This window comes from Octodon degus, unplaced genomic scaffold (genome assembly GCF_000260255.1).
Source record: "Octodon degus isolate 3935 unplaced genomic scaffold, OctDeg1.0 scaffold00124, whole genome shotgun sequence".
NCBI classification, from domain to species: Eukaryota; Metazoa; Chordata; class Mammalia; order Rodentia; family Octodontidae; genus Octodon; species Octodon degus.
Window position 1 is genome coordinate 9,066,673 of NW_004524700.1, and position 18,565 is coordinate 9,085,237.

Here is an 18,565-nt window from a genome sequence, read left to right on the forward strand (position 1 = left end):
AATAAATAAATAAATAAGAAAATAGGGATCCCTTAAAAAAATTATAAAGGGACCATCCATACAGTCAGGTATGCTTTTCAACACATTCAGGAGGTGCATTTTTTGGTAAAGTCAAATGGCACCAGGAGGCCAGCATTGACGTGACTTTCTGCGTGCGTGTGCCATCTGCTGTCTGTACTTGTTATGGGTCTGCTTGAGCTCTCCTCAGTACAAGCCAAGATCCATCATGCAAGCTGTGATGTGATTGTTCATTGTGACTGACTTCTGCGACTTGTGGGTGTTGATGTAAATTCTGCCTGGATTTTTTTTTTTCTGATATTCCCTCCTGCCACACTGAGTGTGTGACTATCTTGAAAGTGTGGCAAATGAAGGTCTGTAATTAATTTTCTTGAAATCTGTTAGCCTGACATTGAAATGCATTACAAATACTATGCATTAATAGTTTTTTCTTGTTATGTACCATATTAGCTCAGATGTCACATTCAGTGGATACACTCATTTTTACTTCATTCATATTTTTTAACTGCTTCTCTTTCAAGGGATAGCATAACTTTAACTTTCTAGATAATAAATCCTTGATAACAAACTTTATTAGAAGCTTGATTAAACAGTGAATTTAGAATGACCTAATTACTAGTATATATATGCTATCACAAAAATATAAAAGGAGTTAAACTTTTTCATTTACTTGCTGCTGTTTTTTTCTTAGTCTTGCTGGTAGGTATGCAGTGCTGATATCTCATTGTCATTTTTCTTTGCTTTTCCCTATCAACAATTACATTGAACATATTTAGTTTGTTAGTTATGTATATATTCCATCTAGTTAAATGTCTATTCATGTCTTTTGTCTATTTTTGACATAGGTTGTTGTACTTCAGTGTTGAGTTTTGAAAGTTTTTTATGTGTTCTTGATGGAGAGTAATCTTGAAATTATTCTTGTCAGTTATTTAGTTTAAAAATTACGTATGAAAGACACTGTGCTCATTTTTAAAGTATAGTTTTCATAATGAATATTGTTTTTTGTCTATTTGATTTGAGTTATAGGAAACAAAACAAGTCCTATTAATTGTGATAAACTCTGCCAAAAGGGTTACTCTTTTTTCTTGTGTATTTAACCAAAGTCTTGATAAACTGATATGTTTTACTTTGTTGTTATTGTTTTGATTTTTTTTTTCTTTTTTTTTGAGACACGGTCTTACTATGTAGCCAAAGTTGGTCTTAAACTTATGATCATCCTACCTGAGTTTCCAAGTGCTGGGATTACAAGTATGTACCACTGTACATGGTGCCACTTATTTAATTTAAGCTTTTTATTTTAAGATAATTATACAGTAGTATGCTGCTATAAGAAATAATACAGAGAAATCTCATTTAGCTTTTTAAAGCCACCCTATGGAAATATATTTGGTACCAGGGACTAAACTCAGGACCTTATACATGCCAGGCAGGCAGTTATGCTGCTAAGTTATCACCCCTGCCCATGGTAAAATTAAAAAAGAATGTGTGGCACTGTATCAGGATTATAATAGTGATGTCAGTATTATCAAGCCATAGAGCCCTCTGTCACCACAGGATTTTGTTTTTGCTCCCTGTATCTGCGCTTACCTGTCTGCCATCCTTGCTTACTCTTTAACTAGTGACCGTGGCAATAGTTATTCTCTTAGCTACTTCTAAAATGTATAATTGTAATATTACTATGTAATAGAAATTATTAAACAGTATGCAGTTTTTTAAACTCTATAATTATTTGGGGATTCATGCAAACTATCAGTAGTCTGTTCTTTCTTTCTTTTTTGAAAGCGAATTATGCCTTTATTCCTTGTTTTGCCAATTAGGCAAGCTGAATAGTTTGCTTTTTGATAATCAAAAAGAGACCAAATCCCATTTCTTCATCTGACTCCTCCGACTCTTCCTTGGTTTCCACCTTGGCTGGGGCAGCTGCAGCAGCAGGAGCAGCAGTGGTGGCTGTGGCGACAGGGGCAGCAGCCACAAATGCAGATGGATCAGCTAAGAAGGCCTTGACCTTTTCAGCAAGTGGGAAGGTGCAATCAGTCTCCACAGACAAAGCTAGGACCCACTTATACTCATTGATGATAGAATGGTACACTGATGGCAACAGTTGGGTAACCAGTCTGCAGAGAGACACTGGCAACATTGCGGACACCCTCCAGAAAGCGAGAATGCAGAGTTTCCTCTGTAATGTCAAGGACTTCAGGGTTGTAGATGCTTCCACTGTCAAACACTTGCTGAATGATCAGCCCAAAGGAGAATGGGGAAATGTTCAACATGTTCAGGAGGGTTGCCTCGCTGGCTCCCACTTTGTCCCCAGTCTTAATCAGCTGTATATCACTAAGGCTTTCTTTTTTTTTTTTTTTTCACTAAGGCTTTCAATGGTGCCCCTGGAGATTTTAGCGGTGATGCCCAGAGCCTGGAAGAAAGAGGTCTTCTCAGGTCCCAGACCAGTGTTCTGGGCAGGCACAGTGACTTCACATGGTGCAATGGCACCTGCACGGGCAGCAGCAGGCACCTTATTGGCCAGCAGCATATCCCTGATCTCAGTGAGGTCCTCCTTGGTGAATACAAAGCCCACATTTCCCCAGATATGAGACAACAGTTTCTCCAGAGCTGTGTTGTTTTCAGATGTCCTCAGATGGCCTTGCACCTCGTAGTATTCTTGCCCATTAACACCAAAACCTTCCCTCGGAGGGACATTCGGATCTGCTGCATCTGCTTAGAGCCCACATTGTCTGCTCCCACAATGAAGCATTTTGGATAATCATCCAAAAGTTGGATGATCTTTAGGAAGTAGTTAGATTTCCAGGTCGCCCTGTCTTCCCTGGGCATCACGGTGGTGCATCAGGGATTGCCACAGAGGGTTTAAAGACGATGTCACTCTCACGAGGTTGCCTGGAAAGAGTGTTCTTTTTTTCTTTGCTGACTAATCTTTCATTGTATAGATGTAACATGGGTTTTGGTTTTTCCTTGTTTTTAACCACTCACATACTAAAGGACATCAGTTTTTCCCATTTGGGCTATTATGAGCCAACCTTCTACAAACACGTACAGGTCTCTGTGTGAACTCAGGAATGAGCACCCATGCATGTGACTACTGGATAGTTTTTCAGCTCCACCAGTGATGCATGTGATCCAGTTTATCTGTTTCTCTGCTTCCTCCATAGGGCCTGATGCTGCTGCAGTTTTTTCTTAGTCATGTTGATAGGTGTATAGTGCTGATATCCTATTGTTTTATTTTGCATTTCCTATTTGGCACTATGTTGAACATACTTTCATTTGTTTTTGGATATATTTTCTTTATTTAAATGTACATTCATGTCTTTTGTCCTTTTTGAATTAGATTATTTGTATTGTAGTGTTGCGTTTTCTTTTCCAAGCCAAACTGTATCCAGCTTTATTAAAGATACTTTTCATAAAAAGTCATGATATTTCAGGCAGAGTATGGGCATACAATTGTTAACAGTATACAACAATTTTCAAACTCCCTTCTTGGATGGACTACCAAAAATCAGAAAAGCCACTATAAAATCCAATGAAGGGGCCAGGGAGATGGCTCAGTGGAGTAAGCGCTTCCTTGGCAAGCACAAGGGCCTGAGTTCAATCCCCGGTTCCAAAAAAAAAAAAAAAATCCAATGAAGTCTTCGAGACTCTGAAATAGGGAAAGTTTAGAGTGAGGGTTGACATTTCACATTTAGCATGTTGTTTAACAACTTTTCACAAGCTGTCCCTGACTTTCAGGAAATGAAAATGGCAGAATTAGCGACCAGAAATCCACAATCTAGAAAAAGAAATCATTTGCTCTTGTGGGCCACCATCTGAACATTACTGGCAAGTCCAGATTGCCTAACACACTGGTAACATCTCTTTTAGGAATCAGATCCTAATAGGTCTCTGGACTTAAGGGAGTTAAGCCTATGCTGATGGCAGAGGAAAGGAGGACATAAAAACCTTGAGCTGTCTGGTACCACAAGGCATTTATGCCAAGGTGGCCACATGTATCAACATCAGGGAGTCCCTCCTCCTGGGATCCAAGAGGAAATCTCTCAAAATCAGCAGGACAAGGTGTCTTCCCCACATCAATCCAGCTTTGGAGACACTGTATTACTGACATATGCTCCTTCCCCCAAAACAACAATGAAGTGTTCCGTGTGCTAACAACATAGCTTTAAAAAAAAGTAAAATAAAATTCTGCATTTTTAAAAAGCTGGATAAAATTAGTATTTCAAACTGTATAGTCACCAGAAGTACACAGTTATCAGAAATGACATACTTCTCTTGGCATCTCTAGCAATTTCAGCTTTTTGTGCCTGGTCTGTTTTGGCAGCTCCGTTTTCTGCAGGGTTCTTCCCATCCTTGCTGGCACCAGCTTGTCCCTTTTGCCCTTTGGGTACCTTCTCTCCCTTCTCTGCAGGGGCCTCTTTAGGCTTGGGCTCTGTCTTTGGAGAAGCAGGTTTAGCAGACACCCTTGCAGATCTTCTCTGTGGTTCATCCTTCACCTGGCTTTATCACCTTTATCATCCACTTCAGCCTTTCTCTTGGGCATGGTGGTGATGTGCTAGCACGAGATGCAGCAGTTTCGGGTAGCCCGGGGGTTGTCCTTGCTTCTTCACATTGCTCCTAGTGTTGAATTTTGACTGCTGTTTATATGTCTTTGACACTAGTTCCTTGTCATTTGTAGAGTTTGCTAATATATTTCCTTATATAGTTCGTTTGTCATTTTTGCTATAGGGACATTTTTAGAGCAAAAATTTTAAAATTTAATAAAGTTCACTTTGTCTATTAATTTTTATTGTGTGAGTCATATTTTGATGTCAAACAAGAGCCACCCAATGCTTTAGCACCATTGAGTGAAAGTGCAACTTCTCCAGTTATTTCTTTTGCAACCTTGTACAACCAGTGGGGCATCATTTTCTTGAAATGTTCATGACTTTGCTATACTTTTCTATTGATGCAGTGTCTATAGTTTCACTGGTACTGCATTGCTATTATTACAGGTGTAAAATGAGCTTGAAATTGTGTAGGCTTATTCTTTCCAGTATATAAATTTTTAAATTGCTTTAGCTAGTCTAGTTTATTTAACTTCTATTTATACTTTAGAATAATCTTGTTGGTAGTTAGAAAAAATGTGTGAATTTTGTTAAAAATTGTATTAAATGTGTACAAATCTAGGAAAACTGACATCCTTATGCTGTACGGTCATCTAATGTAAGAACATGGCTGTATATTTAAGTCCTGGTTATTTTTTTTTTCTTTTTTTAAAATTAATTTTATTGAGAAACAAACAGCAGTGAGAGTTTTAAAGCAGGTTAGTACGACAGTTACAATAATTAATACACTGCATATTGTTGTCTTCATAGTGGTTATTCATAGTACAAGATGCAGATGTGATATCCTGTCCAAACACTAAGTACAAATCTATATTCTCATTGAATTAAGAGAAAGTAGCTGCATATCTATCCTAACTCTTTTGTATATACAGATCCAAAGTGGTCCTTAATTTATATCCCCTCTTTTGTTTAGTTTTGTCACAGATGAGTATTCCCTTGCCATTTAAATATTATAGGTGCATAAATTCACCACAATAATCGAATATAGTGCAGTAGTCCATAATAGTAGTGGGTTATCTGTAGGACTGGCAGTGTCAGAAGTTGTTAACTTGGGCCTTTTACAGCTCAGCATATTAATTTGGCTTTACTTTTTCTACCCCGCTTTTATCCTTTTGTGCTGGATGGTTAAGACCAAATTAAAACAAGACCTATATTTTTTTGGTTTTTTTTTCACATTCTATAGGGATTTAAAGTTTAACATATTAATACTTGATGGAAAATACCTGTTCCATGTTATGTCTAAGATGTTTGATATTCAGACACATAGTGAGGTTAAGCTCAACTACCTATGTTATAGGGTAATAATATCATTAAGCTTCTCTTCTGGAGGGTTAACAAATTAAATTTGCATACCAAAAATTAGCAAAACTAGGGGCTACAAGGACCACCAACATTTTGGCCCCAGGCTTTCAAGGTCAGTGAGGACTCAGGACATAGGAGAACTTATACTGTAACATCCTGTAACTCAGTGTTGTCCCAAATTTTCTGATCAAGGAGATTATGGGGCCACAGAGGAAAGTGATGGATGAAGTAGAGTATGCCTAAGGAGAGTCACATGGAGAGAAAACATTCTCTCAGGCTTTCACAGAGAGCAAATTGGTAAAGCAATGGCCGTGACTCGTCCACATGGCTGACACTGACAAATGATCTACAAACTGCGGTACAGGATTTCAGGGTAAATCCTGAGGGTGTTTGACTGACCTTGTGGGATACAGAAGTTACATTTCCAGTAAATTTGTTCCTTTAGATTTTTTAGTTTTTATGATAAAATTCATGGGTCTATTTTATTAGATTTCTACCTTTTTTTTTTTTTTGAGACATTGTAAAATACACTGTGATCCAAAAATATGGCAAATGTTTAAATTTAAAAACTACCACAGGAAAAGACACATTGCCATTAATTTCCTTCAGAATGCTCCACTTTCTTTGAACATCCATAGCCCGTCTTTCTTGCCAGTTTCTGTATCAGTTCCGGAAGTACTTGTTCATCAGTGTCTTTAGCTGTATGGTCCTGGCTGCCTCACTTTCCATGATGTACGCAAAACATTTACTTTTCATTGACATAAGGGAAAAGGCTGAAGTTGCATGGTGCCATATATAGTAAATAAAGTAGATAAGGACACACTTTGATGTTGTTGTGAGGCTGACGTTTTGTTGGAGGGCTACTGGCAGCACCATTCACTATGTTTTTTATCACAGCTCATAAAGAGGTAAAAGGACTTGGAGAACTAGTGCAGACTGTAACGAGAATAATGGGCTAAGTTCTATTGAAGGGAGGGAGATGCATTGTGAAGGGGAATTGCCAGTAATATCTATTTTACTATAATACATTTTAGCAATATTTTCCATATATTTAGTTCACCCTTTGTGTATTCTTTTTCATTTTTATTATGATGCTTATTGCTAGCATATAAATATGTAATTGAATATAACGTGTGTTCTACCTTGTAGAACTCACTTATTTCTAATAGTTTTTATATTTTATTCTTGGTTATAGATTCTCTAGGATTTTCTATGTAGACAAACATAATTTGCAAATAATGACAGTTTTATTTTTCACTTCCTGTACAGCTTCAAGAATTATTTCCAGGGGCTGGAGAGATGGCTCAGTAGAATAAGTACTTACCTGGCAAGCACAAGGGCCTGAGTTCAATCCCCAGTTCTGAAAAAAAAAAAATTATTTCCAGTAAGATTGAAAGTACCTAATTTTAGTAGGACTGTTTTCTCCACTAAGAAAAACATTACCTATATGTAATTTTACAGGTGCTTTTTATCAATCTAAAAGTTCCCCTTTTTCTACTTTTGTGAAATATTTTGTGAAAGCAAGTGGATTTGTGTCAAATATGTGCACACTAATTGGTATAATTATGTACTTTTTGTGTATTTAGCACAGGGTCTACAAGGTTCTCACTCCATAGATCAGACTCAGAGTGATCCTCCTGTTTTCAGCCTCCCAAGCACTAGGATTACAGGTACACGCCACTACACCCAGTCTCAGTCGCCATGTCAGCACCACCAGGGGTGGGGCTGGCATGGCAGGTGGAGGATTGAACCCTGGCCACTAAGCTCTGCCTAAGCAGATGCTTTAGTCTGCTGAGCTATCTGGTCGGCCCGATTTGATTATGTATGTTGATGAAGCCAACCTTGTAGCCTTTCTGTGTTGTATAGCCAGCATCTGGCTTGTCTGGATGCACTGAGTAAAAAGGAATTGTCTTGGGCCCCATGGAAAGTATGTTATATAGTTAACGTACAGAAGTAACAGAACTTCTTTTGTATTTATATTTTATAACATTTTAGCAATATTGTATATGTAATTATAATGATATCATGAGCAAATACAATTTAATGCATTGTATACTTCCTATATCACAACTACTAAAAATCTATTTTACATTTTATGAAATAACAGAAGCCCAAGGTTAATAATCAAATCAGATCTACATGTTCAAACATGTTTTCTTACCAGTGTGAGAAGCTAAATAAATAAGATCCAAAATGTATAATAGTTATTGTATGTTGGGAAGAAACTGTTCAAAAGGAAAGAGAAACTATGATGGGCGAAAGTGGAAAGAAAAAGAAGGAACATAATATATAATATTGTTTGGGCAATATTTCCTGCGTATATATTGTGTTCTGAGTAACAACTGTGCAAATAACAGTGTGAAATATATTATTGTTATTCACCTTCTAGTCAGTTTTGAAACTCTTATTTTTATTTTTATTTCTATTTTTTTCTTTTTAAAATAAAAGCAAAAACTAGCTATTGGTTATAACAAACATGAAGTTGGGCACATAGACATGAAGATTGGTTGAAATGCTATTGCTGGCAATTGCTGGATTTTACTTGCCAATTTGCAATGTGTACGTGATATCTAATATACAGGATGTTTATTTGACTATCTTATGGGCCCCAGAGCCCAAGTTAGCATGGCACTTCTGGTGCCCTCTGTTGTCACCTGTGTAGTTTCCACTGAAGTGCTGCCATCAAATAATGAAAAATATCACTAAAAATCATATAATCATTTAAAATGTTTATGCTCCTGCTGGAGCACACTGCTGTCTGTCTGGATCTACATGTGGCCTACATGTGGACATAATTGCTTTAGACACTATATGGTTATTATGTAGAATTAATTTTAGATGTAGACTATTTTCTAACTAATTTTTAAGAATTTTTTATTTGCAGGTCATGGCATGAACATGAGTATGAGAACTCTTTATATTTGACTTTAAATATTTTTTTTATTGCTGTTGGTACTATAACGTGGATTGGAAATCATTCTCTTCTGTTTCATAGCAAGATTGGATGGAATTTATGTTAGCTACTATTTGAATGTTGAGAATTCTTCAGTTAAAACATTTGAACCTAAGACATTTCTTTTTAAAGAATTTTTAAATTACTAATTCAGTTTTATTAGTGGTTATAGTGTGTTCAAATTACTTTTATCAGTTTATATTTTTCAAGGAACTGATTCATTTAAAATTTTCAAATTTGTCTCTGAAGTTGTTCTCTGTGTTCTTTTATTATTGTTTAGTTGTCTGTGACCCTCTATATTAGCCTCAATTTAATTCATGATGCTCTAATTATAACATTTTTTAAATTAAAAAAATCTTTTATTTATTTATGTATTTAGTACAGGGTCTTGCTACTCAGCTCAGACTTGTAGTGCTGTTCCTGTCTCAGCCTCCTGAGCACTGGGATTACAGTGTGTGCCACCCCTCCTGGTTTTGGTGGCTGACACAGTGTGCCCCAGTTTCCAGGGCCAGCACAGCATGTGGTACTGGGGATCAAACCTGGGTCTGTGTGCTTGCTAAGCAGGTGCTTAGACTGCCTACCTTCCTCCCCAAGTCCCTCATTTTCTTTGATTTTAGAGACTCATCAATTTTATTCTTTCTAGAAAATCAAGCCTTTTAAAAATAATTTTTAAAGTAAAAAAATCCCCAAGTGACTTTCTATATTGTTATGTTTTAATTTTCTTGATTTTTACCACTGACTTTTACATTTATTTATTTATTTATTTATTTATTTATTTATGTAATTTATTTAGTACAAGGTCTACAGGGTCTCACTACACAGATTGGACTCAGTGATCGTTCCTGTTTTTTAGCCTCCAAGCGCTGGGATTACAGGCGCACACCACCATGCCCAGTCTCATTTGCCATTTTAGAGTGCCTTGTGGGCGGGGCCAGCACAGCAGACTGGTATTGAGCCCCCAGCCCCTATGTCTGCTTAATCCACTGAACTATCTGGCTGGCCCTTTGACTTTTTCTTTCTTTGTTTTATTTTTTCCCTGAATGCTTTTTTTTTTTAGTACCATGTCTACAGGGTCTCACTACACAGATTGAACTCATAGTGATCATCCTGATTTTAGCCTCCCCATCATTGGGATTACAGGTATGCACCATCATGGACCCAGTCTCAGTCAAAGTCTCAGGGCTCCCTGTAGTTGGGCCACCAGGGCATGCCAGGAATTCTGGTCCCTGGGTCTGCCTAAACAGTGCTTTAGTCTGCTGAACTATCTGGCCAGCCCTTTATCTTAATTCTTGACATGAAAATTTAAATTATTTTTATCTTCTTTTCTCACCTAGTATAAATGTGTAGTATTACACATTTTCCTTACAGTGTTGTGTCATCAATGTCTCACATATGTTATCATGCTGTATTTTCTCTCTCTCTGTCTCTCTTTCTCTTTTTGGTTTTCTTGTACCTGGAATCAAACTCAGGATCTTGGGCTTGGCAGACAGGCACTGTGCCACTGAGCTATAACCCTGGCTACAGGCTGTATTTACAATGTCATTCCATTGATGTATCTTTCAATTTTACATGAAATTTTTCTCTTTGGATTATTGGGCATTTTTATGCTCCTTTTGTTGTTGATTTCTCATATGAATCTCATTTAGATCAAAGCACACATCCTGTTCTAACTTCCGTTCTGATAATCTAGTTGGGGTTTATTTTATGGACCAAGATGTGGTCTATCTTGGTGCATTTTCCTAGGACACTTGCAGGTACATTCTGGTATTGCTTAGTTGTGCCATAAATGTGATCTGGTCCTGCTCTTGATGGCATTGTTGAATTCTCCTATATCTTTATTTTTTATGTAGTTGGTAAATTTTGAGAACTGACATCTATAAGTGTAGTTGCATTTTTTTCTGCTTTTCCTTTTTTTTTTTTTTATATTTTCTGCTTTTCCTCTCAGCTTATTCAGTTTTTATTTCACCTATTTGGAATTCTTTTTTTTTTTTTTTTTTTTTTTTTTTTTTTTTTTTTTTTTGATTTTTCGAGATAGAGTCTCCCTATGCAGTTCAGGTTGTCAGTGAGCTCTGTGTAGCCTAACTAGTCCTCAAACTCTTGGCAGTGCCCTTGCCTCAGCCTCCCAAATGTGCCGCAAGGCCTGGCATCCATGTCTGATTTTGATGCATGAGCATTAGGCTTACTTTATTGTCTTAGTAGATTGACTCTCTTATATAATGTTTGTTCTCAGAATTTATATAATGTTCCATTCATTTGAAAGAGAGAAACATTCTAGAGAAAATGCATATTTACACACAATGCAGGTTTTTTTTTATATATTCTCTGAAAATTCCTGGATCTGATAGTAGTAATACTAGTAGTAATCTAATATTTATTTTTAAGTAACATCTTGTTTTTTGGATTAATGTTATATGATGTGTCTTTTCATATATTTCCCACCTGTCTCTGTCATTGGTCTTTAGATTTCTGGAGGTAACCTATGGGGAATTTTAACTTACCTTTCTTCATATTTATCTTGTCTGGAGTTTGCTTTGGTTCCTACACCTGTGGGATTATGTCTTTTGCCAACTGTAGGACATTTTCATTTGTTATTTTTAAAGCATTTTCTTGCAGTTTTGCCTTCTTTTAGCTCTCCTTTGGAAATCTGAGTGAAGTTGGTGGCACATACAGTAATCATAATCTCAGCACTGAGAAGCTGAAGCAGGAGGATCACAAGTTTGAGCCCAGCTTGGGCAACTTAAGCACTTAAGATGACTCTCATAGTAAAATTAAGATAAAAAGGGAGGAGATTCAACTCCATATGACGGCTCTAGGTTCAGTCCCCAGTACCACCAAGGCAAAACAACCCGAGATAACCAAGGAACATAAACATCCTCCAATGACAAAGTTAGCTCTTTACTTATTTTGGTTATAGTTGCACAGATCCATGAGTCTTGTTTTGGTGTTGTTTCAAGTCTGCTTTGCTTTGCGGGGTGTGAAGGGAAGACCAGCCTTTACTACTTAAAGATGTGAAGACCCAGACTCCCTCTTTGCCTTATAGATCTGAAAGTGATGGTGTGACCTTTGTAATAGTATTCCAGTCTGGATAACATGGCACTTCTCTGCAGCACTGAGGAATTGGGATTTTAGGCTCCCACTTTACCTTTCCTGATACAAGTATGCTGGCAGCACAGTTTTTCTGTGGTGTTTTGAAATAGTCTCACTAAGTATTTCATGTTGTCTTTGAAGTCTGTATGTAGTCCTAGATAGACCTTCTGTTGGACACAATTTCTCATGCTGTTTGCATGTAATTGAACAATTTTCATCAAAGAAAAAAAAATTTGGATCTGAATAAAATGTTTTCTTTCTCAGTAACATAGTTAAAGGGAGAAAAATTTTGCTAAGTGATTTTCTGTTCCCCTCAGCATCTCCAAGTCACTGGCTTCTTCATCTCCATGTTTTGTATATAGGAGGTAAAAATTCTAAGGTGCCTACCATCTCTCTCTCTCTTTTTTTTTTTTTTTGAGGGCAGCACCTCTTATAGTGATGGGGAAAAAGAGCTTCCATTTTAAGGGAGAGTCACTTAATTTAAGCTCACTCCCTCACCCCTCCCGTATAGCAAACTGTAAACCCAATTAGAGAAAACCAGGGTCATAAAGTAGAAACAATGAGTAAGGGCAGTGTGAGGAATAGGGAAAACATGAAACAATACTGCCTCATCACAGACAGATAGTACAATATCTAGGAAATATAGACCTTGTGGCAATTGCATGACATTCTTGTAATATTCCTGAAAATGAGGCAGTGAGGTAATGTGGTTACTATGGAAACCTAAAAGGCATATAACCTGAAAGCAGATTTCAGACTGGCACTGACATTTTGGGAGTCCTGGCTCAAAAGTTATAGCATCAGTTGGTTGTGAGCTTGTAATAAAAGCTTTCTTTGTGGGTACTTATCTTGTTTTTAAAAAAATTAATTTTATTGAGAAACAAACAGCAATGAGACAGTTTCAAAACTGATTAATAGGACAGTTTCAATAATTAATACACTGCATATTGTTTTCTTTGTAGTAGTTATTCATAGTACAAGATGCAGACATGATATCCTGCCCAAACAATATTAGTACAAATCTCTCTTCTCACTGAATTGAGAAAGTAGATGTGAGTGCTTATCTTTGTTCACTGTCACTTACTGCTATAGTAATCTTCAGTCTAGTTGGCTTCTTCACCCTTTAGTGTTTCCTTGTTTTAGTTTTATCCATATTGCCCAAGGTGTTTGTACTTGATGAAAGCAAATAGAGAAAATTAAATATACTTCTTTATGGAAGCAGAAATCCTTGATAACATTTGTTTTTATTTTGAATTTTTTTTTTTTTTTTTTGGAACTGGGGATTGAACTCAGGCCCTTGCCCTTGCCAGGGAAGCACTTATTCCACTGAGCCATCTCCCTGGCCCCAACATTTCCTTTTAAATTGAAATGTTAAACTCATTATGTGTTTGATAATGCAAACATGCTGTGAAAATGAAAAAATTGGCTAAAATATTAAATTTTAAATCATGTACTCAAAAATATTTTGTCATCAAAGAGGAGCATTTTTAAATTTTTTGCCTCTTCATTATATAATGAAAAATTGATTATGTCATATGAATTTTTTTTGGTCAGTCTTTGTTTTCTTCATGTATTTTTTTTTTTTTTTTTTTTTTTTTTTTTGCGGAACCAGGGATTGAACTCAGGCCCTTGCGCTTGCCAGGGAAGCACATATTCCACTGAGCCACCTCCCCGGCCCCTCTTCATGTATTTCATACAGCGTCTCACTACACAACTCAGACTCATAGTGATCCTCCTGCTTTCAGCCTCCCCAGTGCTGGGATTACAGGTGTGTGTCACCACCCCTGGACTCAGTGGCCAGCTCAGCGCACCTGCAGGTGGGGCTGGCATGGCATGTGGGACCAGGGATCGAATCCTGTCTCTGCTCTTGCCTAAGCAGGCACTTAGTCTGCTGAACTATCTTGATGGCCCTTCAGTCTTATTTAATAAAGTCCACTATAGACATTATACTATAGACATAATATTCTAATTTTTGTTATACTAACATTATTTTGCATGACAATTAAATAACTAAATTTTGATGTACTTCATTTGATGTGCCAATTAAAAGAGAATAATAATAGTGGGTTTGTGTGTGGGTGTGTGTTTTAGTAGGTGTCTACAGAGTCTCACTACATAGATCGGACTTGTAGTGATCTGCCTGTGTTCAGCCTCCTAAGAGTTGGGATTACAAGTGTGCGCCACCACACCTAGTCTCAATCACTGTCTTAGCTCACCCCAGGGGCAGGGCTGGCATGGCATGCCAGGGATCAAACCCCAGTCACTGTGTCTGCCTAAGCAGGTGCTTTAATCCTCTGAGCTATTTGGCTGACCCCTAAAAGATAATAATTGTTAAATCTGTGCTAAATTCTATAAATTATATATTATTTTCTTTATTATGTAGGTTGGATAAATTCAGTGCTGGGGTAATACTACTTTATACTTGCAAAACAAAGGATTGACTAACAGCTGAAACATAGAAATACAAGAAGAAAAAATTAAACACCTTCTTCTAAATCATTCAAGAAGGGGCTGGGGATTTGGCTCAGTGGTAGAATGCTTGCCTAGCAAGCTGGAAGCCCTGGGTTTGGTCCTTGGCACCAAAATAAAAAAAATAAACCTCCCCTAAATCATTCAAGGAGAAGAAATTTAACTTTAAGTGACAAAAACATAAAATTTGTTGGTTTGAAATAATACAAAAGAGCTTAGCAGGGATATATACAGGTAAAGGGAAAGTGTTTAGGAAGCTATGTGGAATTATTATTATTATTATTATTATTATCATTATTTTATTTATTTATTTATTTATTTATTTATTTATTGTGGAACTGGGGATTAAACTCAGGCCTTTGCGCTTGCCAGGCAATGCTCATTCCACTGAGCCATCTCCCCGGCCCTATGTGGAATTAATTTAATGGAAGTATTTTCAGAATTTGGTTTTCTCTGTGGATAACACATTCAGTTTAATAACATTTTAATTGAACATTGAAACTGAGTTCAACCATTTAAACCATTTGAGGCGAAATTGGTTCAAATATGCATTAAGACAATATTGGGTAGGGAACAATATATCTATTACCAATTTGAAGAGGTAGTAAATATTTCTTGTGACTAGAAACAAAATGTGATTTGGTAATACATGCCCTTATATACACACAGCCCTAACGAATTTTGATAAACAGAGAATGACTTAGCAGAGTATGTCCTTTTTGTGATGATATGATGGAGTAGTAGCACTTGTCATCTTTGCTTGAACTAACTCTTCTAAGGGAATATCTTTTATAAATAGTATCTTCTTTGTATAAAGTACTTTTATATATAAATGTCCTTTTCATATATTGGTGTAGGTTTTACTCACAGAAATGAGTGGGACTATGCAAGTGAAAAATGAACAGAGAATCTGATCTACTGGCTTATGTGTATAAGTAAAAGTAAATGCCTGCTATACCCATAACATGCCCCATGGGTGGGAAGCAAGAAAGTACTCTCACAGTGGAATGTGCTAATGAAAATATGGACAGAACCAATTGTAGAAGGAATTTTCTGGTATTTATCACAAGTCTTATAAGCCTTTTCTCTAGTAATTCCACTTTAAGAAACTTTCCTCAGAAAACAATCGGAGAACCACACAAAACTTTTAAATAAAAGAATACACCTTTGCTGCTGGGACAAAATACCCAACACTCTCAGTTCAAAAGAAGTTATTTTGCCATCATTTGAGTGTCTGATGCTTTGTTGGGGGACAGACAAATATAGACTTAGTATGCTTCAGAGTATCTCCTTCCTATTATACATTTATTTTAATTTTTCATCTTCTTTCCTCATTTGTTTATAGTTAGCAACTGAAATTATTAATAACTAGTTGATAAAGAACCCCAGTGTATACTATTTTCCAAGGCATGCATGAGTAAATGAAATGTTTAGTAAACTTAAACCATATGTAAGTCAGTCAAGAGTTAAAACTTGGGGCTCGGGACATGGCTTAGGAGAATAACCGCTTGCCTGGCAAGCTCAAGGGCCTGAGTTCAATCCCCGCTTCCAGGTTAAAACTTTTCTTACTGTCCTTATTTCACCTTAAGCAGGAAATTTATTCAATTCTTATGATGTCTTTTAAATACCAATGATTTAAATGGTAAAAAATGGGAGCTGGAAGGACACTGACACAGGAAGTAGTTCTGTGTGTTGCAAACACAAGGCACATGATAGGAAGTCAGGGACCTTGGTCGGCTTCTTGCTCTGTGCTGGCCTTGGGCAGATCTTTTGATCCTTCCTGGAAACAATTTTTTTAAAAAATAGTCAAAATATATGATGTTGGTATTCAGGAGGCAAAAATAGTTTTACATCAGTGATTTCTGGTTTGGATTCATAATCTTAGTAATAAACTTTCCTAAAACCAGCCAGCTATGAATATGTTATGAAGTTAATGCTGTTATGTCTAAAAATTTAAGTAATTTCTTTTGATTCAAATAATCTACTTTTAGGAGGAAACAGAGCTTCTACAGCTATTCAAAAAAAATTCTAAATAAACTAGTGAAATGGTTAGCACATTTTATTTTATTTTATCTTTTACTTTTTGGTGGAACCAGGGATTGAACTCAGGCCTTTGTGCTTGCCAGGGAAGTACTTACTCTACTGAGCCATCTACCCGGCCCTAGCACAGTGTTTTAAACCTAGAACTTATCCTTCCATTTAAGAAATGTTTGCCTGGTTCATAAGCCCATGTTATGCACTGAAACATAAATATGACAGTGGGACTTAGGAACAAGGTAACTGTCACATTTTCAATTATTCTTGTTTAAATATATCAAATTCAATTATAAATTTAAGAAAGGTAAAGAATAAATTAGTAAATTTAAGTGTTGAGCATCTTTGTAAATATATGTAAATTGAATAATATTCATAGTTAATAATTATGAAAATGTTCATAGTTCTGACTTTAGTGTGTAAACTTCATATTTGATAAAATGAGGAACAAAAAGAAAAAGCATACAAAAATTATTGTAAAAGAGATACAAATTGAACAGATTTAAAGTTCTCTGAAAAAGACCAGCATTACATTAATTCACAATTTCTATATAAAATTCTACAATTTTGTATGCTATGGAAGAAAATGCTGGTGTTGTCAGTACAGAGAAGGCTGCAATGGAAATTAGAAAGACAGAACTAGCTCTAAACCACAGAGGTGTGTCAGTAGTCCCCTCAACAATAGGGAATGTCTCTGAAGCCAAGAACTTTAAGGGCATGACAACTGGCATTTTCATGCTGCATCTTCCACATATGAAATATGAATGAATGGCAGAGAGTCACACAGTCTGGGGTTACTTCACTGTCACAATAAATCCTCCAAGACTCACAATCAGAACTCCATAGGCAAACAGATGCCTTCTGCTTTTCAGGATATGATCCTCTTAACCATAGGAACCGAGGAAAAGTTTCAAGACAAAGACAGGTCATTTTATTGTAACATCTCTCTGCTATACCTTCAAGTGTCTTAATCAATTTCTAGACAAAAAGGGTAAAGATGAAAAGACTTAATTGCTAAGAGTTTGTCAGTTAAGTCTGTCCTTTTACAACTTTGATAGATGTTCCCATCTACCACTGGCCACAATTGGGTAGCATGAAGGGAGCTTATATTTTAGTCTGGGCTGAACAGAAGCCAGGGCAGCTGTGTGTAGCTGTGGGAAAGGGAGAAATAGTGTTTGCTATTCTATTCATTTCAGTATTGACTGTGGTCAACATTAAGCTGTACAAATTCAACAGGAGAAAGTTTTATATGATCTGTTTTATTTTATTTTTATTTATTTTTTTATGAACAGATATATTTATTGAGAGAAAGAAAGCTCCTGTCCCGAGAGAGAGGGATGGGGGGGCCGAACGGGTAGTTCCCCCCAATATATGATCTATTTTAAAGGACAAATTTATTTATCTGGAAAACACGTACAGTCATAAGGACACCTTCACTCCATAGGATGTCACAACTATACTTTTTATTTTTAATTTTTTATTATTTTTTCCATAATTGTATTGAGAAACAAATAGCAATGAGACAGTTTCAAATCAAGTTGGTAGGACAGTTCCAATAATTAACACATTACATTCTCTCTTCCTAGTGTTTATTTGCTGTACAAGATGCAGACATGATATCCTATTTATAAACACTATTAGAGCAAATCCCTCTATTCATTAAGAGAATGTAACTATACATCTATCCTAAACATTCTGAATACACAGATACAAAATGGACATCCATCAAAATGAACATTTTTGTTTAGTTCCGTCATTTGAATATTATAGGTGTGTTAACTCAGCAAAATATTCTAAAAGAGTCCAGTAGTCCATAATAATATTGGGACTTCTGCTTGACTGGCAGTGTCAAAAATTGTTGACAAGAGTCCCCTACAGGTCAACATAGCACCATGGTTTTACTTCTTTTATTTCGTTTCTATACTTTTCTGCTGGATGGTTAAGACCAAGGTAAAGCAGGACCTATGCAACAAGAGTTATAGCTTCTGGGTCTGAAATGCTCAGTGAAATCCCCTCAGGATTTATCCTGAGATCCTGTACCTCAGATTGTAGAACCTTTGTCAGTGTCAGCCATGTGGATGAGTCACAGCCATTGCTT

At 36.5% G+C, this 18,565-nt stretch overlaps 1 protein-coding gene and 2 pseudogenes across 1 annotated transcript in view; 1 reads left to right on the plus strand and 2 right to left on the minus strand.

The window, feature by feature from the left end:
* Positions 1–18,565, plus strand: part of Prr16 (proline rich 16) — a 352,155-nt gene that overhangs the window by 58,436 nt on the left and 275,154 nt on the right. The gene's annotated exons all lie outside the window — the stretch shown is intronic.
* Positions 1,832–2,880, minus strand: LOC105743419 (annotated as a pseudogene).
* Positions 4,251–4,558, minus strand: LOC105743420 (annotated as a pseudogene).